The sequence below is a fragment of the Coptis chinensis genome, chromosome 8 (genome assembly GCF_015680905.1).
Source record: "Coptis chinensis isolate HL-2020 chromosome 8, ASM1568090v1, whole genome shotgun sequence".
Classification (NCBI taxonomy): domain Eukaryota; kingdom Viridiplantae; phylum Streptophyta; class Magnoliopsida; order Ranunculales; family Ranunculaceae; genus Coptis; species Coptis chinensis.
In genome coordinates, this window is record NC_141463.1 from 65,752,013 (window position 1) to 65,772,356 (window position 20,344).

At 34.5% G+C, this 20,344-nt stretch overlaps 1 long non-coding RNA gene and 1 pseudogene across 2 annotated transcripts; both read right to left on the bottom strand.

Annotated features, from left to right (window-relative positions):
* Positions 1–14,139: 14,139 nt before the first annotated feature.
* On the bottom strand, positions 14,140–15,073 carry LOC147482499 (uncharacterized). The gene is made up of 3 exons (XR_015205749.1): positions 15,027–15,073; positions 14,861–14,934; positions 14,140–14,453 (listed from the first exon to the last, which is right to left on the bottom strand). It is a non-coding gene; the product is annotated as an uncharacterized LOC147482499 (long non-coding RNA).
* Positions 15,074–16,027: 954 nt separating this feature from the next.
* Positions 16,028–17,893, bottom strand: LOC147482500 (D-glycerate 3-kinase, chloroplastic-like; annotated as a pseudogene). Its single transcript, XR_015205496.1, has 8 exons — positions 17,858–17,893; positions 17,697–17,775; positions 17,522–17,553; positions 17,369–17,437; positions 17,203–17,277; positions 17,123–17,139; positions 16,966–17,062; positions 16,028–16,078 (listed from the first exon to the last, which is right to left on the bottom strand). The product of XR_015205496.1 is annotated as a D-glycerate 3-kinase, chloroplastic-like (transcript).
* Between the last annotated feature and the right edge of the window lie 2,451 nt (positions 17,894–20,344).

Below are 20,344 nucleotides of genomic sequence, written 5' to 3' on the forward strand. Positions count from 1 at the left end.
ATGCAGTTGCATCCAGTTTCTGATTTTTTGTTAATTATTCTTTGAGGTTAGCTCAATGTAGTTGCATCCAATTTTTGATTTCTAGTTAATTGTTCTTTAAGGTTAGTTCAATGCATTTGCATCAAGTTTCTGATTTTCCGTTAATTATTTTTTGAGGTTAGTTCAATGTAGTTGTATCAAATTTATGATTTCCCGTTAATTATTCATTGAGATTAGTTCATTGCAGTTGCATCCATTTTTTTTTATGTTTCGTTAATTAATTAGTCTTTAAGATTAGTTCATTGCATTTGCATACAATTTCTAACTTCCCGTTAATAACTCTTTGAGGTTAGTTCAATATATTTGCATCTAGTTTTTGATTATTTATGTTTTGAGGTTAGTTCGATGCAATTACATCCGGTTTCTGATTTTTCGTTAACTATTCTTTGAGGTTATTTCAATACATTTGCATCTAATTTCTGATTTCCCGCCAATTATTCTATGAAGTTAGTTCAATGCAGTTGCATTCGGTTTTTGATTTTCTGTTAATTATTTTTTGAGATTAGTTCAATGCATTTGCATCAAGTTTTCGATTTCCCGTTAATTATTATTTGAAGTTTGTTTGATGTATTTGCATACCGTTTTCAATTCCCGTTAAATATTTTTCAAAGATATGCATCCAATTTATAATTTCTCGTTAGTTATTCTCTGACGTTAGTTTAATGCAGTTACATCCAGTTTTCGATTTTTGGTTAATTACTTTTTAAGGCTGGTTTATTGTATTTGCATAAAATTTCTGATTTCCTATTAATTACTCTTTGAGCTCAATTCAATGTATTTGAATCCAGTTTCTGATTTTCTTTTAATTATCTAATGTGGTGTGTAATACCAACTTCAAACATGACATAAAAATAAATTATGTTTTCTTTACTATGTGGGATCATAAAAAATTATCCAGTTCCCGATTTTCCGTTAAATATTCTTTAAATTATACATGACTCACTATGTGGGATCTTCAAAGATTATCTACGAACGTGTGATGTTATATTAATTATTCTAAAAAATATTTGCAACTATATATGCAGAACTATTATATATGAATATTATATTGATCACTTATCCAAATTTCTTATAATGTGAAAACCCCACTATCAATTAAAAAAAAAAGAACTCACCCTTGATAAAACCCTTCAACTTCATTTTGTTGTTTAATAATAGAAGTTTGATTGAAGTTTTGCGAGATTGCCTAATAAGGCGAAGTTCATTGAAGCTACTTAAATAGCAAAGCTTTCCTAATCATACGAAAAGAGATAAGATAAACACTATTTTAAATGCAAAATTATACTTATTGAGATATTCCCACAACATATAACACAACTATGTTTTGAGGTTAGTTCAATGCATTTGCATCCAGTTTCTGATTGTCAATTTCGTTATTTATTTTTTGATGTTAGTTCAATGTAGTTGCATCTAGTTTCCGATTTCCTATTATTTATTTTGTGAGGTTAGTTCAATGCATTTACATCCAATTTCCAATTTTCTGTTAATTGTTCTTCGAGGTCAATTTAGTGCATTTGCATCCAATTTTTTATTTTTCGTTAATTATTCTTTGATATTATTTTAATGCATTTGCATCCATTTTTTTATTTATTGTTTATTATTCGATAAGGTTACATTTGCATCTAGTTTCCGATTACCCGTTAATTATTGTTGGAGGCTAGTTCAATGAATTTTCATCCAGTTTTCTTGAGGTTAGTTCAATGCATTTGCATTCAATTTATTTTTTGAGATTAGTTCAATGCAGTTGCATCGGTTTCGATTTTCCATTAATTATTATTTAAGATTAGTTCTATGCATTTGCATCATGTTCCCAATTTATAGTTAGTTTTTCTTTGATGTTAGTTCAATGCAATTGCATCCAGTTTCCGATTTCCCATTAATTTAATCATTGAGGGTTAGTTCAATGCATTTCAAACCAGTTTTATATTTCCCGACAATTATTATTTTTTATGTTAATTCGATGTATTTGCATCCAAGTTTTGATTTCTCATTAATTATTTTTTGATGTTAGTTTAATGCAGTTGTATCCATAGTCCGATTTCCCATTAATTACTTTTTAATATTAGTTTAATGTTTGCATTTGCATCAATTTTTTTATTTTATGTTAAATATTATTTGAGGTTAGTTCGATGCATTTGCATCCAGTTTTCAATTTCCCATTAATTGTTCTTTGAGCTTAGTTTCATGTAGTATTATATATATTTTAAAATATTTGTCATTATTGGTTTGCCGTTATTTTTTTATTTTTTTATATACATGTGAGCTTGCATTAGAATGAATGCAAAATTTTCTATTATATATTTTGTGATGTTATTTTTTATATAATTTAATTTTCCACTGTAATTTGTTTTGGTTTTGTATATTATAAAATTGGAAATTACATTATAGTGTTGAAAAAAAAAATTAGAAATTTAATTGGAATATATTGTAATTACTGTGTTTTTTGAAATCCTTAACAATGACTAAATGTCTAAATCCCAAAGTGGATGGTGTATTAAATATATTCAACTTTATTTGTTTAGGCCCATATAGACATATAGTGCATACAATACAATTTTATATTTTATTTGTTGTCCGCTTAGTTTTGGGTGTACATTGTTACTTATTTTATGATTAGTTGACTTTTATTTTTCCTTTTTTGTCCCAGTCATATCTAAGGTTAACAAATATATAAAGTAAATGTTCATGCAACTCAATTCATTTTTTACTTCGTTATTTCATTGTCTTTTTCTAGAAAGAAACTTTGTTATGTTAAACTTCACCTAAGATTAGTGTGGAAACTATTCTTTGTGGCGTAAGAGTTATAGAAAAAATCGTTTTTGGTGGAAACTATTGTTTTTAGCAATTTAGTTTTTTTGTCTCCTATTTTTTTTCGTAATTAGCTATAGTGTTTAGGAAAAGTTGGAGAATCTGTGAAACTCTAAATGAGAGTGTTTTCTTCTTTATATCATATTTTTTTTTTCATAATTAGTAATAGAGTTTAGAAAAAACTGGAGTCTATGTGAGTGCTCCAATTATCTGATTTTTCTATATTAGTCTCCTATATTTTCGTAATTAGCCAAAAAGTTTTACAAATATTAGAAACTCGGTGAATGCTCAAAAAATAGAGTCAAGAAAGTACACCTATAATATATATCTAAAGATTTGTTCATGTTTCATGCATGGCTAATTAAACATGGGACTACCTAAGAGTGTGATTGAGTGAACCTTAAAACAGCATGTATTAATATATGAGTTCTGATCTTCTCCACCCGGGTGGAAAAGATCATGTTTTACACCTTACAAATCTTTTAGACAAGTGCCCACTTATATAACCACCAAAATGAAAGTAACTAACGGTGTTAGATAAAACCGGAAAAAAAAAGTAAAAAACAAACAAAACATAAAAAATAAAAAAATATCACTACAAAAAAGGAAATATTCCGTGCGTGGCTTATCTCCGGTTCTAATATTGATATATTGACTAGGCAACGTCAATTTTTTACGAATCTACGAAAATTAAATATCTGTTTTTGAGGAATTGTTCTCGACCTCGTGGGCATCTCATACAAATATTGGATGGATGGCAAAGACTTAGTATTATTTGATGTTAGGGAGTAGGGACTGCATTGGTTTCGATGAAGATGATGAGGAGATATTGAAGCTAGCCTCCCATATCAAGTGTTTCAGGCCTCAAGGGTCAATGCTTTACGAAGAATAATACTATAATGACTTGACAGCTGCAGACATTGATAACCATTATTGAAGATATGCTTGTTAAGTTATTTACTATTGGCCCTTTACTATTTTGGAAGCCGCATTTTTTGCTTAAGATTCATTTACTGATGTCTGTGTAAGAGGTGATCAGACGATGTAATTCATGTTGAAGTATATAAGATGGTTTTATTCTTAGCTAACCAATGTTAGAGAATGCTTGCTGATAAATTCTGTTTAATGGCTCTTTTCTCTATATATGATTTCTAACTATCTAAGGCTACCCAAAATTATTGTACGTACGTGTTCTATTGATGTGCCAATTGAGCGACATAACCTAACGCAGTTGGTGTGTTCTTTGTTTCACTGGTAAACAAAATTTTGTTTTTATTAATAAAAAAGTTACATTTGTATCAAAACTTCAAAAGTGAAATTCAGATAAATTTGAGTGGCGAAGCAGAACTGTAAGCTTCCTTGGAGAACGAATCATAATGTTTCTTAATGATTGACATCCAAAGTTCACGAGGTTATCAAAGACCAAAGTTGCTGCTGTTCTTATGTTCTGGCTGCCGTTTGTGTTGCCCCAAGACGAGTGAGGCACGACAATATCAATGCAACGATTGACAGAACTACCGAGTTAAGAAAATAGAGCATATGTCATTGTGTTTACCATAGAACTGTTACTTATGACTAGCAAAACACGTGGACGACAAATTTAATGTATTAAAAAAAATATGTATGATAACTTGTTTACAAAGTGACAACTAAAATAATCTAACAAAATATGTCATCTGGTTCTATAGACGGAACCATACAAAGAATGTGAGAAAAAAAATTGCAATTGTTTATTATAGATTTGAGTCAAATACCATACTCAACATAGCAAACATAGGAATTGAAGAATAAATGTTTCCTCTAAATTTGAATCAGAAAGATACATTAATTACCGCCACAATTGTTATAAAGGAATGAGAAAAACTAATAACTAAAAACTTCTACTAAATAAAAAATCCTTAAGGAGTAGCTTTGAGATCCTAAACTGCAACTACATAACTTTGAAGGACCTGCAAATCAGACAAAGGTTGGATTAGAATCCATCTTTTTGCAGTATTATATTATTTTAATATTTGTTTTTGCTGATTTTCTCTAAGCCATAGATTAAATCTCTAAGTAACACACAGTAAGCTCATATATTGACCAGGCGATGATGACAGAATTGTTTTTGCCGATTTTCTCTAAGTCATGGATTAAATCCCTAAGTAACACACAATAAGCTCAAGAAGGACCAGGTGATGATGACAGAGAGTTCGAATATTTCTATCGCAATCATCACTCTAAGAATACAATGTAGATCAGTGAAAAAGGTTGTTGCATCAGCCACAGGGAAAAGTTTTTATGTCGCTAAAAGAAAAGAGGTAAAAGACCAGCATAAAAAATTCTGAAGATAATAAGAAAGGATGTAAGAAAATCCTTAAGCACAATAAACTGTGGAGTTGACATCTTACAATCTTTGTTTGCATAAACTTGAACAACTCCATTTTCCATCCAAAAATAATGTTGTGAACGAAAAGGAAAAGGATAATATTTAAGTGGAAATAAATAAAGGACAGTTAAATTTGAAAAGAAATTAAATAATGGACGCATCCCCACAGCAATTACCAAGTCATGATTTCAGTCTTTACTTACTAAGCAGAAGAGGGGAGTATTGAAGAAATGGAAATACAAAATCACCAAATTGTAGTAGCATTCAAGTTTCAAAAGTATAAACTCACGTCGTTTTTGCCTCAAGGAGTATGAAAATGGATTTGGACCGGGCTTTGGTGTTCTCGGATCAATTATGACTTCTTTGTCCCAAGGAGCAACCTCTTCCCTTAACACATAATTTTCTCAATCGAAGACAATCTTGTAGAACCAAATAAACCTCCACTTCATCGGAGATGGTACCTCATCAATGATGAAGAAACAAAGGAACAGCTTAAAAATGATGCAATACATATATATGTCGGAAGCTTATGAAGTAACACTTAAAAATCCTTACAAGTATATAGATTAAAATATCTGAGAGGACGATAAGGTCCCGGTCCTTTAATGCCTTCCGGTTGTTTGGTCACACCAAGTACAGACCCGCGATATAACATCTTGACAAACACCGATCTTGAAAAAAGTCTACTTCAATCGATCTCGAAGGAATCTCGCAATACTTATTGAATAAGAAAATACTTATTGACATTTTCAGCCTTCTGTTTACCAATATCTTAGTTTATGTTATGAAATAAAGATCCACCTAATCGAAGCTTCGATTAAATTGTTTTCACACATTTGGGCGCAATGTAACTGAAAGAATGTAGTACATACACACAATTAGGCGTGACCTACATGGCTACATGTGGGAGGGATAATTATGACCAGCATCCAGAGTTTCCTCATTTTATGATATAAGTATTCACTTTATTATGTTCACACAACAAAGCCTAATGTATTTGACTACAGTGTTACCTGGAACCACAATCCTCCTCAAAGTCATGATCCTGACCTTGGTCAAAAACAGGATAAGTAGGCTTCCCGCTTAACTCAAAAAGCAGAATGCACTAAAGGATTAAAAGCCTAAGAAATTTAGTGTCAAATAGAGCTGAGGAATAGGAACACAAAAAACTGTAAATTGACATACAGGTCCTCCTGGAAATACTTGTGGGTATGTTGGGATTGAAAAGTTGAGACAATCAACCTATTTCCCAAAAATAAGACAAAATAGGAGATGCGTGCGATACGAGCGGACAAATTTATTCAATCAATAATGCGATATGCATGGAATAATTTGTCTCATTGAGGAATAAGCTAGGGTGGTATTAGTCACAAAATAATTCTAGGGGTTTTAGATTTACCATCATTGCTTCCACTTTCTGATGGAAGTGATGTTGCATCAATACAACCCAATTCTTGATTGCCTAAGTTTCGGGCTCATTGCCTTATAGGAGTCAGGCATCTTCGCTGTGAATGTTGACTTGCACGAAGCATTTGGCTGGAAATATTCCTAGCTTGGCGGCGTACGTGGGTCAGCCTATGAGGGGTTAGACTGTTGGGGTCCAACAATTCATCAGCAGGAATCAATCGAGGCGAGCGCCATGCCACACGCATGCGTTCTCTTTGAGAAGCAAGTTGTTCATTTCTTTGGTTTTGGACTCGTCGATAATAATGCCTTCGGATACGCTCCCTTCGGTGGGTTATCTGTATTGAAGTCAAATTTCTTTGCCTCTCTCTTTCTCTAATTCTCTCTGCCTGTTGTTGTTGTTGGCACACACTATTATCACTAATCGAAAGCAAATTTGGATAGCTTCCGGTCCCAGCAATTTCCAAACGTTGGCAAATGGAAAATAACTTGGTTGTATATGAAGTGCGCAGTCTATAAAGCAATAATACAGTGAAAAGCAATAAGACAGTAAGCACTAAACAACACCATTTAAAGACTACTTTATATAAAATAAAATAAAAAAGTTGAAGTTCGACACACTACGTACATGACTACTTGAAAGAAATGAACGTTAACACATCGCTTTACCAAGGAGTTCTTAGGATATACATCTAACAACAATGAGGATGGAGGTCTCCCTCGTAAGCATGAGTTGACATGGTTATGATGTGTCGTGTGTTGGGCGGGTTTTAGTACATTGCATCACAAAGGGTTAGAGAAATGGAGCAAGTAAATTTTTTCCGGGTCTTTGTGAGGAAGAAAACAAAACTAAGAAAGAAAAGAGAGATTGAGAGACAGAAGAAATCAGAGAAGATCAGAAAGATAAAGAGAGCATACTGGGAAATAGCGTCATCGGGCAACATTTCATTTAGTGTAAAATCACTACAAAAAGGAGTCAATGGAGACACATTCAATTGGGGCACTGAATCAAGGAACAGATTATTCAGTTTTTGGGGCTTTTCTAGTGCTGCCCATGAAGGAAAAGGACTGAACAGCAAGGAAAAGACTGAACATCAAGGAAAAAATTGTAAATCCCAAAACTACACGCAAGTAAAATCCTGCTGAAAACAGCACCCATTGATTGACCACGCATAATTAACTATAAGAGATATACAAAATCTCCTCTAACATTGTTATCAACGCCGATGAGGACCATTGGTTAGCTATTTAACATAATAGGCATCAAAATAAATATAACATGATCACCACGCGACACAAGCCCATATTAGTTAAAAACAATATTTCTTCTTGGCTGAACAGAAAAGTTCACAACGTTGTGCGCGGATGACTATGGGATGAATTAAAAACATGCATAACTTTTGTGCGGATGACTATGAGGGGAACAATGACAGTTGACCATAAGCAATAATTTTACACAAATTACTAATGTACACTGCATTTAGGGAATTTTGAACATAAATAAGGAATGGCTTCTGCACAGTCCGAAATCGAGCATAGATTGATTGCATTAGGTAATTAAAATCACTAAACTTGCAAAGAAAAGAGGACACACCTGCCAATCCAGCAAATCTATGGCTATATTCTTAGCTTCTTCATCCTCAGGTTTAAACTGATTCAACTCTTCAGGCCACTCATCGGTTTTCACTGTCAAAAATCCCTCCCTCTTCAATAAAAAGAGGAGATAGATATCACTACAATGGCTGCAAAACCAATAAATGAATAAGGAGCTTCTGCACAGTCCCAAATCGAACATAGATTGATTGCATTAGAATGATTGGTAAACAGGGATGTGAGCATATTTCATTACATCAACAGCCGCCATGACGAAACTCCAACTTCGAAACCAATCCAATTCACAAATATACTTCACACCAAAATCTTAATTCTCACTAAAAGTCCCAACCTCAAGTACTTGCAAATATCACCGTTTCCCTCTGCAGCACCAAGATGAAGAGTTGATTTGCCTTTTGAATTCTTAATATTGGCAACTGTTGCCGCTATTCCCTTTCCAACATCAAGTTCTGCAGCCAAATTTACTCCAAAAAAAAAATCGGTTATATGATAATACCATAAGTCGAGAAACACAAATGTAGAGAAGTTAAGAGTGAAGCTGTTACTCTTGAGATGCCGTAGATTTCCATTGGAATCAGCTTCAAGTAAGAGTTGAGCTTTTATAGTTATACCTAACAAATGAAAAAATAGAGAAATCAGAAAGCAAAAAGGAGGAGAATTAAACTTCAAGAGCAGAAGAAAATATGAATTTTTTTCATTTGGTTATCTTTTACTGTTTGCAAAAGAAAGTGGGAGAGAGTAGAGTGGAGATTGAGATTTGAGAGGGAGACAGAAAGTGAAATGGCTATGTGTATTTATGGTAATTAATGACCCGTAATTAATATTAAGTGGGTATTTATTGTGTGGATTACAATTAAAAATGGCGTGGATTTGGTTTTTTAATTAACCACCTCATGAAATGACCGATTATCCCTATTAAACAGTGTTAAACAACATTGAAGGACAATATTGGTACTAAGAATTTATAGGGGTGTAAAAAGACCAAATAGTTATTCTTAATAGTATTTAAGTGTTTGATTTAATTATTCATTTGGGGTATTATGCGTAAGAAAAATACCCGGATGAATTTAAGAGGCCACGATCATTATAGGATATGCTACTATTAGAGATTATGAGGGAGAAAGAGGCATATGTTCATGACAGTTCTCTAGCAAAACATATCTCTAGTATAATTCCGATAAAAACAAAACATAACCAATAAGAAGAAAATTCTTTTTTTTTTTCCAATAATAAGAAGAAAATACTTGAAGTCATAGCAACTTATGAGCTAGATAAACAACCACTCCATAAAATGAAGTTGATTAAGCACAACACTTATTCATTCAAAACAGATTTCAAGAGCAACAACAGTAAGTAACAATTACCATTAAACAAAACAAATTCAAGACTAAAAATAAATAAGGCCAGTAACATGAAGCTAGAATCTTAATACAAGAGTCATTTGTTCTTTATTTGAAACGTCTTGTTACTCATCAACAAGAATACAAAACTTAGCATCTCCAACTTCCTCACGAATATTACCCCTCACATGATCACTAATAATGTTTAAAAGGCTCTTTCGGAATCTTTAGAGAAGTATAAGTGGCTTTTTAGGAAGAATTATCTAAAACAACAACATCAATATTAGGATCCAATTCAGCTAATTAAGAACTCAATAAATTCAAAAAAGTTTCCACGATTACTTGACTTGATTGATTTATCATGTTTTCTAAGTGCACAACCTTGTAATACAAGCCATCCGAGAGTCCATAATATTGTTTTCAACATAAACCTATTTATCACTACCTCCTGTTTGTATTGGGCATTTAAAAGATTACCAATATGCTCAGGGGCGGCCTGAGGACAGTCGACACATGCGAGTGGCTGGGGCCCCTAAAATTGGCTTAAAATTAGGCCCCATCCTCCTGAACAATATATTGTATATTAGCTTAGTAAATACTAGATTTGAACACGAAATAGCTCAGTTGGTAGTAAAACTAACTTCCAACTTGTTATTCCTGGGTTCAAGTCTTCTCAAGGTAAATTGGATTCCTGGGATTTACATTTTAGTTAGGCCCCATAGTTGGATTTTGGATTGGGCCCCCAAAGTCTCAGGGCCGCCCCTAAATATGCCGAGATGAATTCACTAGATCCTCACAAACAACTACAACAGACATATAAGAGGAACAAGGGCCTCCAACATGTTGCAAAAATGCACATTTAACTCCACAATTAACTCCCTTCCAACTTCTAAATCCATCAACAACAAAATTATAGCAACTGGAACCAAAGACAAAGCAAGGAAAACAATAAACACTATCTTTTTCTTCAAAATATTCTAGCCAGGGAAAATCATCAAACCAATGACGATTAAAATAACGGTTTTGCTTTCCATCTTTGGTGGGTGGAAATTCGTTGAGTTTGGAATGAAATGGCCTAATGTGACATAAGCTCATTGATTTTGCTTTCCATCTTTGGTGGGTGGAAATTCGTTGAGTTTGGAATGAAATGGCCCTAATGTGACATAAGCTCGTTGAATCTCATCAGGTTGATTAATAGGATATTCACTTATTTGACAACGCAACCCCGGATCACGTACCAAAGAACTAGTAACACCGGTTTTGCTAGGTTCAATCCCTTGAGAGTTGGGACAAACTTGTTTAATGTGTTCAACTCTTTGGAACTTCGAACGATCTTGATCATCCTTTTCAATAGTACTAGCAATATTTGAATTGATATCTCAGTTTCTTTTGGTTTAAAGAAGGAATATATCTTTTGTACTCCCTTCGACGTTGGACGTTTGTTTGACATTGATTCTGAAATATTAATAATAATTAATATAAACAAATACATATGGAAACAAGTAATACCAAAAGTCCAAATGCAAAATCATTATAATTTAATAATTTATACATACATTGACACAAAATCATTAACTAAGTAACTAACAAGTAACAAACAACAATTGAATTGATTAAAAAAAAACTATACAAATACTAAAAAATAAAAATAAAAGTAAATTATAGGGAGAATGAGAGAGGAACTTGTTGAGGACTTGAGGGGCCTTAACTATTCAAATTCATTCAACATAGAGAGAGAGAGAGAGAAAGAGAACAAACCATCATTTTTATCACGTTTAATGTCAGCAACAAATACTTTTGACCTTTTGGGCTGTTAATCCTTAAAGCCCAACTTCTAAGCATGTGTGCAAACTTTTTTGCCTTGGGCAAATGGGCTTTAGGTAGTATAGTATTTATTTTTATTTTGCAACAAAAGGACCCCGAGCTGAAGCCTGGTCCAGCCCTCTCCTAGGTCCGCCCTGAACAGAAGCGATAAACAAATAACGTGTGGTGGAAGTGTGTAACCAATAATAGTAGTCGACAAACAACCAAACTCCTAACCAAAAGTAGTACATAAGATTAAACTACTCACTAAGGTAATCAACCAACAAGAAGAAGAGAAGAAAAGACCAAATATTTTATGTGGTTTGGCACTACTGTAGAAAAGTGCATAGATAGCATACGAAAAACACTATGAATTTTACTTGATAGCATTTACAAAACGCTATCTATGTCCATGTTATGCTTTTTAAGATAGCGTTTGTGTCGAAAACGCTATCAAATTAATAGCGTTTTGTCTGAAAACGCTATCAAAGTAATAGCGTTTGTTAAGAATGTAATAGATTCCATAGTATTTTTGCCTCAAAACAATAGCATTCACTATAAGAAAAAAGGCTTTATATCACTGTTAAAAATAGTCACAAAAAGTCTTTTGTCACTGTTTTTTTTTTCCAAAACCGTGACGGAGTGAGAGTCATTTTTTTTTTCTCAAAACCATCACAAATATTTGTTCCAAACTAGCCTCTCTCTACCATAAAAAACGGTAACAACTGCTCAAAAACCGTTACAACAAATCATATAATTTGTGACAGTTTTAAATAAACTGTTATGCATTCATTCTTTTGAACGGTCTAAAAAAGTACCATTAGTCATGACGGTTTAGGTAAAGCAGTGATATGTATATTTTCTTTTTCAAAAAAAAATAGTGAATATTTGTGAAAACAAAAACTAACCATTCCACATTAAATTAGACCTACATTTCATATCTGCACTGATAAAAGTTTTCTAAACAAACAAACATAATCCATTAAATTTTAAAATAGTATTTACAAACACTAATTCAAGTGAAGCTTTACAAACCAAGATCGACTTGGATAAGCCGATATATGTATTTGAATATAAATCAAAATTAAACATATCCCAGTAGAATAGAAACATATTCATCCTAACCCACCAAAACACAACACATTCTTGGATGAAGCCAACAAACTCGCGTCCTTGCTAATAGTCTACACCTCTAGTATAACTACAATATTTCATAGTGTCACGCCCCGCGACCCAACACACATCCCGAGGACGTGGAATGAATCTCGAGGCCGACACCTATCCCGATTCTACCGAAATTTCGGCAGAGTTTCCTTTGTTTGATCGACGTTCGTAAACCCTAAAAACCTGTCATAACCTGTCATAAACCTGTCATAACCCTGGACACTTCATAATACCCTTCCAACAACCATATATATACAACCCAACCTTCTAAACAACATCACATCCCATCCACCAACTATGTAAGTGTAACTGCTACTTAAATACATCAAATTTTACATCAAAATGAGCGGAGCTCTATATATATACAACAAAAGAAGGAACTATCTCTATACATCCAAAGAAAAGAGCTATGCTCATTATCTACAGCAAAAGAATAACCTAGATTATCTCTATACAGCCCAAAATGTAAACTTGACTCTGTCTCTCGTCAAGCATAAGGGAATCCTCCCAAATCCCAGTAGAAACATACATAACCAATACTAGACTACTTATACAAAACATTTAAAACATGCAGGGTTTCTATAATAGTATTCAAATATCGTGACTATACAATAAATCACTAGCTAGCATAAATCATATCGGCATGCTTCTTTAATATTCAAAATAGAGTTTTCCGGTCATCATACAACTATTGTGGCCGTGATCCTATTAGAATGGTGAGGGTAATGACGGTACTCTCGGCCCGATCCGCAGCAATCTCGGTTCAAGATTCCCATTGTGAACCATGCACCGTTGTTTTCGATTTTACCGTGGGGAGCTAAAATGCCGTTGTTGTGTTCAGACACACAAAATCCCCAAAGCTTTTAGGGCTCGGGTGGGCCACTTTGTGACCCGCGACCCTATCACGGGCCGTCACCTAACTTACGGTGGTCAACCGCTCGACGATCTAGCAGGACCGCCGGGATCCTCGACACATCCGTGAGTGGACTAAACTCTCACTCCTCGCCTAAACCTCATCGAGGTAACATGTAACCCCACTCGCTAATCACCATACAACAGTGACACTACAAGCATGGTTATCTAGAAAAGTAGAAAAGGAATTCCCGGACTACATCCAAAGGATGCATCCCTTTAAAGGTGGCCCACCACCTTCGAAGGTGTACACCACGGTTGAATCTAGAGCTTAACTGCCGCCTCCGGAAATGCGACAACAGTTCCTTCTTTATAGGAATTCACAGTTCCTTTTCTAAATCTCCTCGTGATAAACATAGTAATATCTATATATATATACTAGTATTACCGATTATTTTCAAATACTCTAGTTACATATCTAGTTTTTCTTTTAAAACTGTTGATTATATAGGTGTGAGTTCACGGATTTCCCGAAATCGAGTAGAACAACCTATGACTCCCAAACGGGCCAGTCATAGTAAATAACAACCGATGATTCCCAAACGGCGAATCATCGTAAATAACACGACCATCCCGGGACCAATCCAGAACCTCGCACCTAGTTACAAACAATCGGGTAATCCTTACCCGCATTACAAAATCCATCTCTCTGTCTCCTTTGCGGACAAGAGAGACGAACCTTTTCCCCAAAACCAGTTTTTCACTTTTAACCAGAAAACAATCCCTCGCTACCCCGATTTTACAGAAAACCCATTTCACGCGAAAGCTATCCATATACTTAATTCATATCGAGGAAAACTACAATGCAAAAACATGAATATCATATATACATGCATGGTTGATACGCAAACTATTTCTTAACATTTTAAACAACTCAAATCATGCATGAAAATAAGCAGATTATATATTGGTATGTAGGTTCCTACCTTAGCAAGCTCCGTTCTCCTCAAGCCCACTTAACTGAATCAATCCCGCTTAACCCAATCCACTCGAATTCATTCCTATAATAGCATATACAAATATGTCGATTATTAGAATTGATCGAACAACGAGGAATTCTTATCTAGTGTAAGTCGAGAAGAATTCTCGCCGTTAAGAATTTGGTTTCGGATAACTTTCCATCTAACTACCGTTAACAGAGCTACAGGCCATTTCTGGCACTGTTACTCTGACGGTCTCTACGGCTATTTCGGCCATGGCAGGCCCTCATATCGACGCCAATCCTATTCTATCCCAATTCCCAGTCCAAATTTCAACTACAACCCATTCTCCACTTCTCAATTAACATTAATTCTATTAATAAAATCGGTGGGTGTTCCTTATCCCTCGATCATTACTCAATCAACTCTTATACAGTTATAAATCGACATAAATCTCTTGAAATTGTAATGAATAACCAAATTCTTACCAAGTCAGCAGCAACAATCGTTCCTAGCTCGCTGCCTCACCAAAATCGCAGCTCTCCTTCTCCAAACCGAGCTACTGCCGAAGTGTACAACCAACCCATTCAAATATCTTTCATCCAATACCACTAAAACGAGTTTAAACTAATTGTTTGAAACCAAATTACTCACCTTTCGTAAAAACACGACGCAATTCAAATAATTTTTCGACTCCACCATCTGTTTTCACTCCACTCCATTTCGTCCAACCGCTATTGCCGACCTTCAACACCCCTAATACAATCCATTTCAAAGATCACACCCTCAAGAAATCGAAATTGAAGCTAACTATTAATTGAAACGAATTCAAACTTACCTTTCGCGGAAATACAACGCCAATTCCACTATTTTTTTGAATCCCCACGCTTGATTGAATGTTGTTAGTGATTGGGCGTTTAAGTTTTTGAGTGGAATCGATTGGAGACGCATTCACTCACCCGGCAGCGGCGATTTGGCTTCGGGATGCTCGAATTTCCAAGAGATTTCAATTCTCTCACTTCATTCTAGTGTTTCTAGGTTTGAGAGTGTGAAGAATTGAAGTAAAATCGATGGGAATTGAGAGAATTTTGTTTTCTCTCTCCTAGGTTTTAGAAAGGGCGAAAATTGGGGAAGAAGAAGTGGGTTTCGCGATTTTCAGTTTGGCCGATTTTTGATTTTTTTCAATTTCGCGATTTCGTGGGTTCTATTTCGCGATTTTCGTTTTTCTCTAGTTGGGCCGATATATTTAGGCCCAAGCCTAATATATTACAATTAGACTTAAGGTCCTCACGCTCCTAACCGCCAACTCGTTTGACGTCGCGTCGTAATTATTTTTCCGGCCCATCCCGCTAAATTTAATCTTCTATATTCTATCTCACCGCAGTCTATAGCAATGACCCACTCAGCGTAAGTACCGTTAACTTCGTGCCCAAGACGCTTAAAACCGCTACCCGGCCTTTTGTCAAATTTTCGTATATGGGTCGCTTACCTAACGTGACTTATGAGTCGGAGTTAAGTTTCATCCAGTTACGTACGTTTGAAACATAAACCCGACGACTAATTTACATAAATGACCCTAGATTTGATATGAAATTTACACAATTACCCTTAATAATAATTCAGGACTTTACACATAGTACCCAACAAGATGAGGACTACGTTACCCTCAGTATAGCTCCCTCCACAACTTGATTCTCATACTCATCCTGCATGCAAAACAATTAGCGAGTGTACGTCTCTACTATTGTATCCTAAAGTGAAAGTTTTTCGTATTTAAACTAGCCAAGATCAAGAATCACCATGTGAAACAAATGAAAAGTACATTTCCAAAATAATGAACAAGGCAAAATAACTTACTACGTTTGGGCAATTATTTATCGTAAAAAATTTAAGCGAACATTAATGTGAATGGGAATGGCAGCGCTAATTTTAATGGCTAAACATTCAATGTATGATATAAACTTTCTTTTCGCACATTTAACCTTTACATTTAACAAATTCTAAAATGGATGTTAAAATAATGCTCCTACGTATTATAAAAAATAAAAAATAGTCTCCAGTTTTGGCTTTAGTCTTCTAAGTAGTTGCTGTCAGATAGTTTCCTAGGATGGGATTTCTTTAAAATTAAGCCAATATCAACAACTAAGAGATGCTCGGATCATAACCAAGCGGTCCTTCGAGTACATTCTTGGGAAGGTAAGCCTTGTATGCTTTGGAAGTAGCGTGAAACAAAGTCCCTAACCTGCAAAATTTGCAGGAAAAAAAAAAAAAAAAAAAAAAAAATGTCTTAAACCCGGCACAAATTAACACTTCCAAAATCTAGGACGACAAAAATCCAGAGCAAGAAAGTTTTCAATCAAGTGATCATTGCAGGTTTGAGACAATAACGTTCGGGCATTCATAATTCAATCAAGCCGGGACTTAAATAAAAAGCGATTCTGGAGACAAACCTCCTCATCGGGCGTTCGGGTTTGCCTTCCTCTCTCATAGCAATCTCTATTCGCAAAGTAACCCACGAACTTATGTTCACAATGCTGAAAATAATGTTCCAATGCACAAAGGTTTAAATAAGTTTTGAAGGATTTAACCATACCTGTCGCCATTGGTAGACGCGGCTTGGCTCCTTAATCTTGATAACTATCCAAGCATTAATGAACTTGTCCCATGCATCATAATAAGCTTCAAGGTTTCTTTACAACCTCCAGCCAGAAAGTGAAGCATAATTCTAATCAAAATCCATTTGCATTAACATGTTGAAAGTGTTACGCTCCTATATGCACTAACACAGTAAGTTACTTTTAATGTCAACCTAATCTCAAAGACTCCTTACCTGTGGATCGACAGCTTTAACAACTTCGTTTGGAATGGGTTTAAAACCAAGCATCCAACCTTCGAACAATACAACCTGTATTGACACCCAAAGAGCAAAAGATGTGAGCATAACAGGCATGATGAAATTCAAATTTACATACAAGTCTTGCATGTTGCTATCTTACTGTTAGTGGCCCTTTAACCTCTGGCCATGTTGAAGGATCGGCTCTGTCTCCCTTCCTACCATATGCAGACTATAGAAGAATTCATGAATAAGTAATGTTGAAATAATGTGTATCAATTAGCAAACAACAATAGTGTTGTTTGTTAGTACTTACTTTATTATATCGTGGTAGCTTCATCTTCATACCTAAATATCATAAGCATAGCATAGAGTTAATACTTGAAAGATATGTGTCTATAGAGAAGATACCAGTTTGAACTTTTGTAATTGAATTAGTAGATCAGGATTAATGTGAAGTACATAATTAACAAGCATGTAGGGAGCATTACCCTTTTTAGTCATTTTAGTTAGACCCTAAAGCGTTTCAACTGATAATGGTAGATCATGGCTTCCAGCATTTCCTTGTAACTGAGAATGCAAATTCACATATAAAACAAAAAAATCATCACAGTTACACGTATACAAGGATTGAGAGTGTTCATATAGATACCTCCAAGAGAGTATTTCCTGGATTTTGCTCCCTCATCTTAGCCTTTAAATGTATATCACAGATTGCATTTAGAAAACAGAGACAGAGAAGAAGAATGTATATCAGAACTGCAAGTATCTTTACCTGATTCTCTGCAATTAAATAAAAATCATCGATCGAAACTGTGGCACACTTCCTGTAATACAATTAAAGCCAATTTAACCAAGAAAAGAACTTAAAAAAATTAAAAAACAACCAAATTCAGTTTTTCAATTCAACTTTCCAACTTCCAAGAATTACCATTATAGCAACCTGATTAAAGGTACATCACATAGTTAAAACGATAAGCAGCAATATTGTGAATGAAAAGAAAAATGGGGAATAAGTGAAAATGAAAAGGAATCACAAACCCACCCAAAGCAAGAACCTTGAAGCCTCATGCTCTGGTTAGGGTTCTACACAATCTGCAATATCGTAGTTAAGCTTTCAGACTACCATAAATCTCACCAGCCATACCTTCGAATTTGAAGAAGAAATGAAGAGAGTGGGAGTAAGTGTTGACTACCAATGAATGAAGTGCTGGAGATGAAATCCAGAATCAAATGCTCTAATTTAATAGAAAGAAACCCTAACAAGGAAGAGAGGAGAATATAAAGATAAGAATAACTAACATGGTTCAATTGATCGTTGCAAAGCAATCCTCTTTGTAACCAAGATCAGAACACCGGTCGCAATCCTATTTCTTCGTTGAAAAAAATGAAAGTTTTTTTGTTTGTTTTTTTTATAAGAGGGATGGAATTTTGATACCGTACTGGTGTAGAGTTGGGAGTTTTTTTTTTTATTATTGTTTTAAAGAGGCGGGGAGTTAGTGTGTGGGCAAGTCTAGAATTTTTTCGAGTCGTGAATCGTAGGCACTTGTTTCTAATTTCTTACGTCAGCAGTTTTTAACAGTGACAATTAATATATACTAATTATGTGATTGTCGTGTTCAAAACAAATATTTCTCCACGCATATACGCCCGTCTTTAGAAAAATTCCATATTTGTGACCGTTTCAAAAACGCACGTCACCAAAAACTTTTTAAAACAGTCACAAAAATCTTTTTTCTACCATTTGTGGTCGTTTCAAACATAACAGTCACAAATAACATTTTAAAACAGTCACAAAAAACCTTTTTTCTACTAGTGATTTCTTTCATGCTATTAAACTTTTATAGCGTTAGGAAAATGCTATTGTTTTTTTTAATATAAAATTAGAAAATTCAAATGCATATTAAAATTATTAAATTAGTGAATGAAAAAGAAATTGGATCCAGATGGATTCGAACCATCAACCTCTCAATTATTTGAGCGCTCTTCCATTTCAAGCTTATGGATTGATTGTATTTCAGCCCCCTAATTTGCCATTTTACATAATTCACCTATAATGATACCGAAGTACTTAATTACAACTAGCCAATTAGTCCGCCTGCGGCCGGACTTGCTACATTGATAGTTCACGATGAACAATTTTTACTTTTATCATTCTATTAATGGGATGCTAGAAAACCCTTAATACACCCGAATGTAATAAAAGTAGACATGAATCAGATGTGTACTTTCATAAAAAGAAAACCCAAACAAACTACACTAACAAAGAAGAAATAAAATTAAGGACATAGAGGCACACCTTCAAACACTTGTAGAAGTTGAATATGTTGGTTCTTTTTCTTCCCAAGATCCAAGCCATTTTATTTTTAACACGACATTGTAATAAATTTCAGAAGCTCTTGCAAAAGGTCATTCTGTAAGGGGGAACCAAGGAAGAAATTTCTTAGTGAATCTGAGTGAATAACGAAAAAAGTAGAAACCTCCTTTGGCTGTTGTTGCATCCTCGACAATGCAATTATGCAACACAACTAACATGTGAACTAAGCTGAGCATTTTTCTGCATTTAGGCTCATCGACATATTTTTGAAATATAAAACTAAGTTCTTGAAACTTTCTTTTAAATTGAATAAATTCATGTTATCCCCCTATTCTTCATTATTAGTAATGTTGTTTACTGGTCCGAAAAAACTCAACTGGGAAACAATTGGGTTGTGAAACCTCGAGCAAAATGTTATTCTAAATCTCATTTCAGGTTTGACATCTCCTAGATTACTTAATGGATAATTTTCAAAAAATGGAGTTTGCTCAAACCCAATTAGAATGGGAAACATTGAGCTGGATTTAGTTGTACCAAATCCAAAGCATCTGTAGAGAATGAATACCAAATGAGGGTGGTCTTACTATCATGTTTTGCTCTTGAACTTCCTGTGTGCCTTACTGCCTTCAAGTCCGCAGGATCAACTCCTTTTGGAGAGCAAATTTAGATAGGTACTCGAAAATAATGAAATACAAATGTAAGAAGAAGTATACCAATGCAAGTGATATTCACTGAAAGATAAAACAATGAGCTCGCGAAACTTGTTTGGGTCCTTCTCAGGGGAAGCCTTCACTGCATCAATCCATGAAACAAACAGAAAAA